Genomic DNA, 13,788 nt, shown 5'->3' on the forward strand with positions numbered 1-13,788 from the left:
TTATACACTATGCAAGCGTCTTATTTAAACAGAAAAAAATCATCAAATTTGGTTGATTATCATGGGATTTAGCAGTGATGAATTATACACAAAATAAAATGTGTACACTGTACTAATTAATGATCAATTTTTTAATAGTTAAACATTCATAAAGCACGCATGACCTTTCAATCAGCCTTTATTCTCGCGTTCATTTTGAACAGCGGTTAATTTATTTCAAAAGGGTTTATTTGGCATGCTTTTTCCTCGAAAGAATCAAATTGAAAGGTACTTTCTAATGGTGCCAAATTGAAATGTTATCACGTTATATAATCAGTACAAAATTAACCTTGATTAATACATTTTACATACAATATGGTTTTAATAAAATATCAATAATAATACAGTATTATATATTGATTAATTTTAAAACAAACTCCAATAATACAATAATTTTTGTGTTTGGCCTTTCCTTTTTCAAAGAAAACATAATCAGACCCACAGTTTAATAAAGTGGTTACAATAATAATATAAACAATTTTTTTGTCATTAAAACAAAAGGATATAATATTGTAGACAGGAAAATATGTCTATGTATATGTAAAAAAGTAAGTTAATATAATTCAGTATTATGTAATAAAAATATATTGACCTCAAAGCAATTTAATTTGATTACAGCAGTAGTAAAACTCTGCCAGTTGTATGTAGTTTAATCCTGTTACATTTAGAATTGCAACTTCAGGGACGCCAGCGGAAGCAAGGGTCAAGAACGGAAGAGGGAGGGGTTTGAGGTTGACCGGAAACCTAAACGTCTGGTCCAGCTAAATGTTGGTAGCAAGAATAACTAAATTATGTAAAGCTACAGTGCAATTTGGAGATATTTACTTATTCTCTCTATGTTGTTATATATTCTAATATTTAATTATGGGGATTATGTAAATGACATCGAAGTATATTTACTTACCCAATAAAAAAATATTATTAAAAGTACACTATTTATGTATAAGTAAATTGCTCAAATTGATAATAAAACAGTCAAGCACGTTAACATAAAGATAGAGTAATGTATTAATAAATACTATATCTAGTTTCACAATGTTTTATTAATGAGAACACATCTTCAGCTAACAAACAAATGAGCTTTAAGATTAATATTTAGTTTCATCAAGATATTTCGTATTAAGTGTTATTTATCTCAGTTTTAATTTTGTTATTCAATAAACACGAAAGGAGCACATCCCACCACCTGTATTGTGTAACAGGCTTTACTGAGGTTGCATCAACATTTCTAGTCTATATCTATAGTACTATAGCTATAGTCTATAGTATTGGTTTGTGATTTTCTCTTTGCCATGATGCCTCTTTGCCAACGTAAACCTAAAAAAATGTTAAATTTTTTGTTAGGCTATTTTATAATTATTGTTAAAATGTTTGAATTTTCAATTAGTTTGTAACCCAAACTAGGACTTATGCCAAGTTTGACTGCTACCAGTTTATGATTGACAAAACCTGTTGGTAGATAATTTTGACGTTGTCAATGCATGTAACTGCCTTACGACAATAAAGAGAGATTTGATTTGATGGATATACCCATAAGACCAACGTTAAATTGTTCACTAATGCTCAACCAAATCCCATGGAGTGACATGCACCATAATAGAACTCGAAGTTGCCTATGTTTAAATCTGAAGGTCAGTTTGTTTCAAGTTATCATGCGAGCAGACAGACAGAAATGAAAATTTTATATCCTACAAGTAATAAGCTTCGCTAACGATCAGCCAATTATTGAGATGTTTATCTGAGAAACTACTATTTTAGCGTCTGATAAAAACTTCTTTATCGAGAGAGGACTAACAGGAAACCTAAAGACGTTATCATCCTCGTGTTGTCCAGTATAATTGAAGCGTTCCGTTGTTCCTAATCTGTGACAATACCTCGCAGCAAGGAAGGGTAGCAGAGTAATATTAGTGTTGTAGCCGGTTGTTGTTATAGGTTTATAGGTAGGCTTCTTACATTAATGTTAATGCAGTTTCATTTGACCTTTGCGTACAGTGAGTAATCGTGCATACAGAAACACTACATATTTTCATCAATATCATCTTATTTTATTTGCAATCTCTGTCTAAACAACACTTAGGGTGATGGAGACAAACGAGTGAGTTTTGCAAGCTACGATGTAGGAATTTGAACAAAATTGTTAAATTATTGAGAAGAGAGTATTTAACCAATATTAGAAGAAGGAAAACAAATGTGAAACTATAAAATCGTAGTATTCCCATTAACACATAACTTTCAAACAGTAAAAATTCTACATACAGGTATAATGTTACCGACATTATGTACATATCCAAAAACACATGATTACCATACAAAATCCCTAAAAAAGATGAATATACTCGTAGATTATGCCTACTACAGCACGGACAGTGACTATAGTTAAATTGACAGCCTATGTGAACGTTTTATTATTAATAATGTTTAATTTTTTGCTAGATTATTAGATCAGAAAGAGAACAGTTTTAATAATAGTTTAGATTACATATATAGAGGTGAATCAGAAAAAATAATTAGCTTTATTATTAAAATTTGGTAAAGAACACTAATTGATACACTTAAATATCAATGAAGTGCTATAAAGAAATGGATTGGTACAGAAAATATGTATTAGAAATTACATTCGAGCTGTAAACTATTAGTTCTAATACTAATGTTTAAATTTAAATCTTCTCAATAACAGGTGATATACACATTGCGTGTAATATTTATTTATTTTAATGATGTTATAAATTACAATGTATAGACATGAGTTAGTGTAAAAGTATTTAGTAAGAGTATGCAAAATGAAGTTAGTTCTGGTATTAGTTATTTTGTAAAACATGGAATGTATTTAGGGGTTCTCTCTACACCAGTGGTATTTTTATGTATTGTGCTAATTCTTTAAAGAAAAACTGTCCCAATCCATTTGAAAATTTTGATCACCTCCTCGTAAATCGAATCCTCTCTGTTAGAGAGCTGTAGCCTTATACACACTTAACGATGAAAGTCAATTGAAACGTTTCTACAATAGTATTAGAACTCGTATCCCCGATTTCATATTGAAGGATTTCTGGTACCGATACTAAAAGCATAATTCTGTAGTTCATCGAAGTTGTGTGCTAGGATTTCCAGTCAAATGTTATTATTTCAAAAAAACGAATAAAAATTAAACTAACAATTATATTACTCACCTAAGGTAGTAGGTAAATGAAATATTTAATTAATTTAACGATAACTGTGGTCAGAGAGAAATGCTGTAGCTGATATAAACATAAAGCTGATAATGTTTTCACAGACGATGGAGGCTCACTCTTGTGGGGATGGTCCATGTTTTATTCATAACGATGTAGAGGTAAGTTACACAGACAGTTGCAGATGTCATACGTCTCCTGGCTGTGTGTTGACTCTGGTGGTTCCAACGAGTTCACACTTAGAAACCTTTCAATACATTCAAGATGATTACTCATGCATAAATCAACAAAACCGATCGTAACAAACGTTTCATCACGCTTCATTTACCGATATTGTGTACTGCAAGTTCTTTTAAAGAGTACAATTGAACCCATTATAGTTTTGTGTTGTTATTTTGTAGGGTGTAAATAATTAATTATATCAAATTACTAAATATTTGGTAATAATCAATATAAAATTATTTTGTTTTTCAGGAAGAACGTATTGATTTGTAGAATGTATATATATATATATATATATATATATATATATCATGGGGAATCATTACTGTAGTTGTTAGTTTATGCTAAACAATTTCCTAAACCTATTAATTTTCTAACTATATCATTTTAGCAAAATTATGTATTTTGATTCGATTTATATTTATTTTAAATAATTTTCACTAATTAAATATTAAATTAAAATGTCCCAAACAAATTCATTAATACTAGAGCAATAATTTAACATTAGTTAAGAATATAATAAACTATTAACGAGTCTATAGAAATAAATTTAGTCACATATATCACGTATTATGGTGACTACGAGAAATATGGTAGGAAGCCATGAAACTGGGCCTTAATACATAAGGCCGGTAAATAATTTTTGTTGTACTTATTACCGTATTACAGTTGCACGGTAATAAGTACAACAAAATCGCCCTCTATAACTTTTCTCAACTACATGTTATGACGTGTCAGCCCGACATATTACACGTCTTGACTTGTCTCACAGCTCGTTAGTATTCGCAGTCGCCACCCGCAGCGCTTTACGCGTCACTGGCTCTCCCTTATTGTTTACACTTTCTGCATGTTAGTGTCTTCAGTGGCCGCCACTTCTACAAAGTTGCCGTATTTTTGTCGCATTAAACTTACACAAATGTAATAAAATGTTATAAAACGTTATATAAGTTACTCTTATAGGCCAATTGACGAAAAGCATAACTAGATTTGAACTAATAACGACTTTGTATGGGACTTCCTAGTGTTTACAGGCATTTCATGCAACTTGATAATATATTTTTTAATCGGAAAAAAGTAACAAAAACCTGTAGCCTATGTTTACAGCAGATTTGAAGCTTCCGGGCATTAACAACAATACCCTCAAAGGTTTCTTAGGCACACCAACCAACTCTTAGGTAATCTGAACCTGCGTGGTCCTCGATCTTTAGATTTCTCTAGAATTAGCCAGATACAACTCTACTAGACTCACGAAACCTCCGATTTCAGATACTATCGGTTTACTTTAAAAAAAAAAAAAAAAACAAATGAGTAAATTGCACGAAAGAGATGGAAGGTGAGTGGATAATGTAGTCACTAAGCACCATAAGAGAGTATCGATTGATAATTAGGTTACTAAAGGTAAAGTTAACTCAGATTAATTTAATGTTAGACTACTGGTACATCGTACCTTACACCAAATTAAAAGTCACCTAGCAACAGCAAAGGAACAGATATTAGTATTTTACTGTCATAAAGGCACGATAAAATTTGCTGTCACCTTGGCTAAAATTGGAAGTTATATCACATTATTTAGGACAAATCCAAATATTTAGAACTTAATAATTGATGTACAGAATTGAAAGCATTTTTGTTTTGACTCTAATTATCTCCCTGACATTATAAATAGAAACAATATCTTACCAGATAGCCCGGAAAGTAGGATCCTGTCAATATTTTCGAAATAATCGTATAAACTATGTTCAAATGTAGTACCAAATAAAAGAGATTTATAAGTCTAGTAATATGTAAAACTTCAATGTTTTGGAAAAGGTAAAATTAAGTTACTCTTAATATAAAAAAACTAACTGTGAATTAAATCATTAAACATACTTTATGGCTTATTATAGTAAAGCAAAGATAACAATAAAAATAAAATGTTGGACCACTCAGTTTAAAATTCAAATATTTTTAAGTAATGCGTTATTTTAAACAATTTCGTGGTAAATTATCACGTTGAGAAACTTTCTACTTGAATTCAAGTTTTCTTTTGGACTTATATGTACCAATAGTGTTAATTTATATGATGTTTCCTAATATATATTTCCGAGATTGGAGATCGACAAACGTACAAACATAACGAAAAGGAGTAGCCGTACTTAACAATATAGTGGGTTGTTTTCGGTACTTAATCGCGCTTTTCGAACGAGGTGAGGCCGTGGTCGGAAATACTAATAGCGTCTAAAGCCACTTTGTGTGGAGAACAACATTATTTATTAAACGAGTGACAAAATTAAATAATTTTTATGAAATAAAAAATTAACATAGTAATACTGTCAAGTTATCGTATGAAAAACAGCTGTTATTTTTTCATTATTATGAAAAGCTTTATTGGTTGGGGCACAACCAACCGGGGCAGTTAGGATTACAAAACAACAAACAGAACAGAATTTGGCGCTTTCGATTTTTGTTGTTTTTAAGTGGACAGGCTGGGTTTGACCAAACAAAGGAGCAAACTTATCCGGAATAAATCCACGAAGTGAGTACGTGCGTTTTTAACGAATGTATTTTTAAATAAAAGAAATCTCGGTGATTATAGTTCTTGTTGAAACAGAGGATAATTGTACTTGGGGCAAAGTGTGTTTTTGCCCTTATATCAGTTTTCAGTTCGTAGAGCGGATTGGCTTGAGTGCAGTATGGCATGTCAAAAACAACTATGTATACCAACTATAAAATACATAACAGTAATTATACCAAGGAGTAGACAGTATCAACATTGACGGAACACTGATGTCAAAGGATATAACTGAATTGTTGCGCGGTTGGTTCAAGTTAACTAATGTTGTTAGTGTAGGAACTGCAAGGATCTTGGCCAATTCAATACCTAAGGGTTCAGGGTATTTATAAAATATAAAATAGTCAACAGCAAAGCCATCTTGTAAAAATAATATGTATTTATCAATGGCAATTGAAGGCCACAAACTATGAATAATAATTTTCTCAAGTTAAATTTTATTTAGCAGATCTACTATTCAAACTGCCAGATTACCGGTACTTTGTCTTTGGCCTCTCGCACATTTTTCAAAAACCAGTGTAAATAATCTTTCTTCGAATCTCCCTCACTGAAAGCTCCCGTATAGTGGAATGTCTAGTGATTGTTAGCAAAGGACTAGGAAGCTGATAGGATAATAGGATCTTGGCAATTTACCATCATTGTACGTTATAAAAACTCAGCATAGTATTTCCTTTCGATGATTGAAATATGCTTCTTCTTCAGCTGTTAACATACAGTAAAACGTAAGGTTAAACCCACTGAAAAAACAGTACTTAAAATCTAAGCATATACTTAAAAGTCCAGACAGGTGAGAATAAACCGAATCTATGTAGTAACATAGATTCGGTTGATTCTGTACAGTAGTACAGAATCAAGAGGTACAAGGCTTGTCACACGCACCATATAAAGTGAGAGACTGGGAAGAACATTCATGCCGATTTTTTGGTTTATTCCCATCAGTCTCTATCTACAGGTAAATTTGTATTTTTTAAAACAACTCAAGTCTTCATTGTTTTGTGTATAGACATTTTATTACAGGTTTACAATTTTTGACACCTGATAAAGGGAATAGAATCGAATCCTCGGAAACACTATTTAAATTAAAGTAAAAAGTCCGAAATAATATTTTCTTTTGAAATAATTAATTTAAAACTGTAAGCAAAGAATTAGGAAACTTATGATTTTTCACAATATACAATTCATTTATAATTAAAAAAAAATACATTTTTCTAGGTGCACTGTGTAGGACAATGAAAAATGAGGTGAAGATAGCGGTCTCATTCCAACGTCGAGAAAGGGAAGTATTGAAACTGCCTTCCTACCCTACTTGACTTAATCAGATTCAGATAGCCATTCAGATAGGTTTTCGGTCCTCATTCGACGAAGTTGCCTTACAAAGGCTAATTAATTTCTTAAAATTTCTTACGAGTAAATCCACTTATTCTGAAACTTAAAAGTGAGTTGTCCAAAGAGATAAATGATCTGATTTAATCTTATCAGATTTTATTCAATAAAATATATCTTATTCAATATGGCTTTATTTATTGGAGTTCAGTATTTACAAACCTCCCAATGTCTAAAAATAATTACGTTTAATTCCTCGGGGCTGGACTTGGAAACTATAGGCGCAGTGTTTCTTGACATAGTCAAAATATTTTGTAAAGCTCTCTACTTTTCATTTCTGTGTACATAAATAGATTTTTTGAATTTAAGAAAACAATTACCACTTCTTATCTACCTATAACATCAATGTAAAAGTTTTGGAATTTTATTTCCATTCTTAAAATTTATATATGCAGTATATAACCATATTTTATATATTATTATATATTTATTTTATATTAACCATCTTTAATATTGCAATGTCATTCAATTAAAAGATATATTCAACATTTAAGTCTGCAAGGTTTGTTTAAAATCGATTACAAAATTCGCATTAACGAACGATCAAGAAAGCGAGTTATTATTAGTACATTAGCAGCGCTCGTCTACAGATTGTATCACCAATCGTTATGACCTAACAAGTGAATAAATCTGTCTTCAACACAAATGTAATAAAGTAATATAAATATTACCTAACTTTTAGCCAATCTGGTTTAAACAAATTTGAGTATAAGTGGAACCAAGTTGGTGAACCAGAAAACAAAGAATATTTTAAACAAAATTGGCACGTTTAAACAATCGTATAGGCGTAGCGGCCTACATGAAAAATGCCTAGGTAGACAAAATTGTGGGCGGAGATGGGTTTGATATTTATGAATCTTGACCTGATGAATCCCTAGCATTATTATCGTGATTTGTTTAGGAAACTGTTGTTCGGACTCTCCTAACTGTTCACGCTAGGTACGATATGAAGTTTTGCATAAACATCCATAGCTTAAAATATTTTAAAATTAATTTCATGACCACTTTTGAACCACACCGATGTTACCCAGGTTTCCTGTTGATTTCTTGATCGAGCAATAGATATCTGTTAGACAATTATTTTCTGCTTCACCTGCCTTAGGTAGTGTCTTATGCACATATATCCTAATCTAATTGGAATATAATATATAAGGTCGCAAGAAATTTTTTATTGGATCCATTTATTTTTTTACTATACACTTTGGTCCACATTTTTAAATATTCTGTACTCCAATAAAGATAATGACGAACGCGAAACAACTAACGTTCTACAAAAATAAATAACTAAACATGTTGAATAAAATCTATGCGTGAAGAAATCATGAGGACTCCCTTTTAGTGCAGTAAACAATTTTGTACGTTGTTTGACAAGAGAAGCGAAACAGACAGGAAGTATCGTGAACGATGTGAGCCTGTCTGACCCCAGTCAGACACGACACAACATGTTCCGGCCTGTCTTGTGGTAACTCGCCTGCAGCGTTACTGTTAAGTCACGCTGTTTACTCCTGGAGTTACATTGTTCAAATTCAAATTGATATGCGTTAATTTCATTTTGTTGTACCGAATGGACGAAACACATGGTGTTGGATACCGCTGAGTCGTAGTAATGAATACTCGATTTGCAAAGTTTACTTATATTGTGGCAAATAAACACAAAAGCACCGCTTCTAGATGTTAAAAATAAAATAATGTAAATGTTAAAGTATCTAAACTGAGAAGACGTATAGTGAGGTTAAAAATTACCAATCTACTAAATCTAATCTAGATAAACGTTTCTAGATGTTAGAGGCGGACGGTGAAATAGGCGTCGTGTTGTACAAGGTGAAGAGGACGAAGACATAATAAAAAAGAATCGGTGATTTTAAAAATTAGATTACATATTTGATTAAATTTATATATTTTCAAAGAACTTAAAACCCTCATTGAGGAATTCTAATGTACAAAATGTTTGATTCAAGGATGAAAAATGTGTTTGTAACAATATACAACAACAACAATAACATAATACAATATTGTAAAATTGTTTTCCAAACAATAATGTTGGACCGTTTTGAGTGGTATTAGTTCCAATAACAATTTTGCTGAAAAATGTTCAAATCTCATTAGGAAAACTAGCTTAACGAAATTTCATTTATTTATAATTATTTCAATATAATGTAAATATGTATATATATATATTTCAATGTTTATTGAAATAAATTAAATTCGGCTATTGCCATTGATACAAATTTAATGAATATATATATAAATATATATATATATATATATATATATATATATATAATTATACATATATATATATATATATATATATATATATATATAAAGAACTGAAATATTTTAAATATTTAATATACAGTTTTGTGGTATATCATACATTTTACACAATTCAGACAATAGAATCTACAAAAATATTTGACACTAAAAGATGTATAATAGTTGCTTCAGAATAGCACGTAAAATTTTATGTTAACAATAATAACAATGAAACCTAAATATTTCCGTGAAATAATCTTAAACATGAAGTATTTTGAGAGATATATAATCGGTTTGTAATGTACATAACCCCAAAAATTAACTATTAGTCAATTACTCAATCTACAGTATTCCAATATAATGAGATATAGTTAATTAAATTCCAAAAATAAATTATTAACTAAAATAAGCTTTAAATATAATTCACTTGAAAACATCTTTTCATATTTGTTTCCAATTCTACAAATGCCTTTTCTTACTTACATTTTGACAAAGCACGTAGCATAAATTACCAACATTTATTATCCTGAATTTACAAACAACAGCAAAAATAAAACAGACAAACAGATAATTTTTAACTTATAGGCCACACAACACTATTTATTACCTAAAGTACATTTTGTTGTTATTTCAAATGCATTATTTAAAATAAAAGTTCTAACCATTGCAACAACATATGTTTGGATCTAAGAAAATATGAACCATTAAAAACACTATGATAATATTTTACAATCTGAAAGGAATTTATATTTATGAGTACAACTTACAAATTAATAAAGGCTCAAGTAATTTCTGCTTCTTAATTTCACTAATATATTTACTCTGGTTGGTTGAGAAAAGAAAAATTAATTCCAAGTATCTGTATTCAAAAGTATTTATAATTTCTTGGTAGCAGCACACATTATTTGACTTAAAAGAATATTAAAATACCTCACCTTGGCAACAATCCAGTAATGGGCCAGGAAGGGAGCAATGTAGGTAAAGACATTATAGATAACCTCGTGGAGACTCAATTTCCAACTGAACAATCTTCAAACTATCGCCATGAGAGAGAGAGGTTAAGCCTCGTGAAGCCTGACAGTAAGTAACAAAGTCCAACAGGAAGTAGGAGTCCAATTGTTGTTTGGTCAGCTGGAGCTGCAGCTGTTTAATAGCCAGCTGATATGGATTTTCCAGGTTGATCATGCCTGTCCTGCCAAAGTTAATAAAATCTAACTCTTACTCTCTGTTATAAAATTTAAGGTTCACAAAAAAAATGTTACAACCACCCCCCTCTCTCATGAGAAACTTTTCCCAAATTTTCATCCGTTACTGAAGATAAGGTTTTAAGTCCGAGGTATGCCCAGGTGCCCATGAATTGCCCATCTCTGATTGGAGCTGATAGGTCACTGGGAGATATTTTCTTCTTAATTCGGTAAGGCCCAACAAATTTTGGAAAGAGTTTGGATGACTTGTAGTTGACTGCATCCGCTTGGGTGAAGTTCCTCTTCCATACAAGTTGACCTTCTTTAAACTGCTGCTCTCTCTCTCTCCGCAGGTTGTATCGTTTGAGCATTAATCTCATGTGCCTTCTTCATCCTTTCTTTTATCTCTTTAAAAAAACTTCATTCAAGCGCGTCAGTTTCTGGAGGTGATCACCTGCATCGGAAAGCTGAGGCAAATCTTCTTCACCAAGATTCCCAGATCCCTCACCCGATAAGTTGATCTCATGTCCGAATACAAGAAAGGCTGGAGATCGACGAGTGGTCTCATGTACTGCCGTTCGTAGGGCACACCCAATCTGAGGTAACTTAATATCCCAATTGCGGTGATTATCACCCAACATAAGAATCTCAACATGTTCCCTATAGTAACTAAACCTCTAAGTTTCAACTCATATTCATTTTCATGACGACCGTAAATAATATGCATTCATGGTGACAGCAGAAACCAAATTTCCAAAGTGAAAAACGAACACTCACACAATTTAAGAAAAGGTAATAGAGGTGTAACAGTCAGTAAACAAAACCACTAATAATTACGAGTACCGACAAAAGTGTTGCAATATACAACAAGTTAACCAACCATAATGTCCATATCAATCACCATCAGAAAAAAAAATTCACAAATATATTATATAGTCCCCACACAAGCCAGGTCCCACGTTGACAGCGCCACACACACACACACACACACACACACACACACACACACACACACACACACACACACACACACACACACACACACACACACACACACACACACACACACACACACACACACACACACACACACACACACACACACACACACACACACACACACACACACACACACACACACACACACACACACACACACACACACACACACACACCACACACACACACACACACACACACACACACACACACACACACACACACACACACACACACACACACACACACCACACACACACACACACACACACACACCACACACACACACACACACACACACACACACACACACACACACACACACACACACACACACACACACACACACACACACACACACACACACAGTGCGCAGCCAGCTGCCGTGGAGGAAGGACTTGTATTATCAGTGCTCCCTGTTATCAAGATGTCTGATTGTGCAACCTGCAATGACCCGATTCCTGAAGAAATTGATTTCGTTAAGTGTTCTAATTGTTTGTTAAAATATCATTTTGTATGTGCTGAAGTGGAGGAGGATAAATGGAGGCGTTATGGTGCAAAAAGAAGAGATGCATGGAAGTGTAAACATTGTGTCACAGGTAAGTCTCAGAGCAATAAAGATAGTCATTTTCCACAAGAAGTTATAAATGATCTGCATAAGGAGTTTTTATCTAAAATGGAGAATACCATAAAACATCAGTTTACTGTTTATAAAAAAAAATATTGGTCAACAAATAAATGAGTTAAAGGAGTCTGCAAACTTCATATCCGCTCAAGTTGACAGCCTTGAGGGAAAATTAACTGAGGCTCTTAGCAAGATTAAGATATTAGAGAAAAACCAAAATGTAATCATGTCTGAAAATATTAATTTAAAAAAGGAAATAAATGTACTAGCATTGAAAGTAGAAAATTTGGAGCAGTATGGCAGGAATAGGAATATTCAGAATATTCAGTTGGAAGGTGTTCCCGAAGTACCTAATGAGCAAATGGCAGATGTTATTAAAAACTTGTCATCTGTGGTTGATGAACCTGTTGATTTCCGGGCAGATATTCAGGCAGTTCACCGTATCCCTACTAAACGCAACAAAGGTCCAAAACCAATTATAGTCCAATTTACAAGTAGAAAGAAACGTGATGCTTTAATTAAGAAAGCTAAATCCATCCAGATTAAAGCCACCAACTTTGTTCAGAACAGCCCGAACACAAGTGTATATGTAAATGAGCACCTTACTCCCTATTACAAAAATATATTATATCATGCAAAAAAGCTCATACACTTAGGATATGCGTTTGTATGGGTGTCAGACGCAAAGATTTTTGTGAGAAAATCAGAAGGTGCGCAGCGGGTTCAAGTGTCGACACTGGCTGACTTGAGCAAGCTCGCTGGTCAAGACATAGAAAAAGTTTCTTTTTGATTATATTTAAAAAACATAAGGATGTGTTTGGGTCTCCAATAGACAGTTTTTTTCCAAATGGACAGGAACGATATATATTTAAAAGACATTAATATATTTTGTATCAATATAAGAAGCTTAAGAAAACATTTTGATGAACTAATATTATATTTAAATTCCTTACATATAAAATATTCAATAATAGTTCTGACAGAAGTGTGGATCAAGTCAGGGGATGAGGACCGGTTCCAGCTTCCAGGTTTCAACATGTTGCTGCAACCTCGGCCTGATAACGCTGCAGGTGGAGTTGTTATCTATGTGGACTCTGCACTGACCTACACCCACAGCCTTCTACTTCTAAACACCGCTGAACTAATCAATGTAAATCTTAATCTTAGTTATAATAGTATTACATTTAAGCTTGCAATCTATGGTATATATCGTCAATGTAAATTTCATTATAATGCATTTAAATGTGAATTTGAAAATATATTGAAAATTAATAGCGATCCTATTATTGTTGTTGGAGACATGAACATCTGTGCATTGCGCAGCAATGGCTCAGGGAAAGATTATTTGAATCTTATAAGCGC

This window comes from Homalodisca vitripennis, chromosome 5 (genome assembly GCF_021130785.1).
Source record: "Homalodisca vitripennis isolate AUS2020 chromosome 5, UT_GWSS_2.1, whole genome shotgun sequence".
Taxonomy (NCBI): domain Eukaryota; kingdom Metazoa; phylum Arthropoda; class Insecta; order Hemiptera; family Cicadellidae; genus Homalodisca; species Homalodisca vitripennis.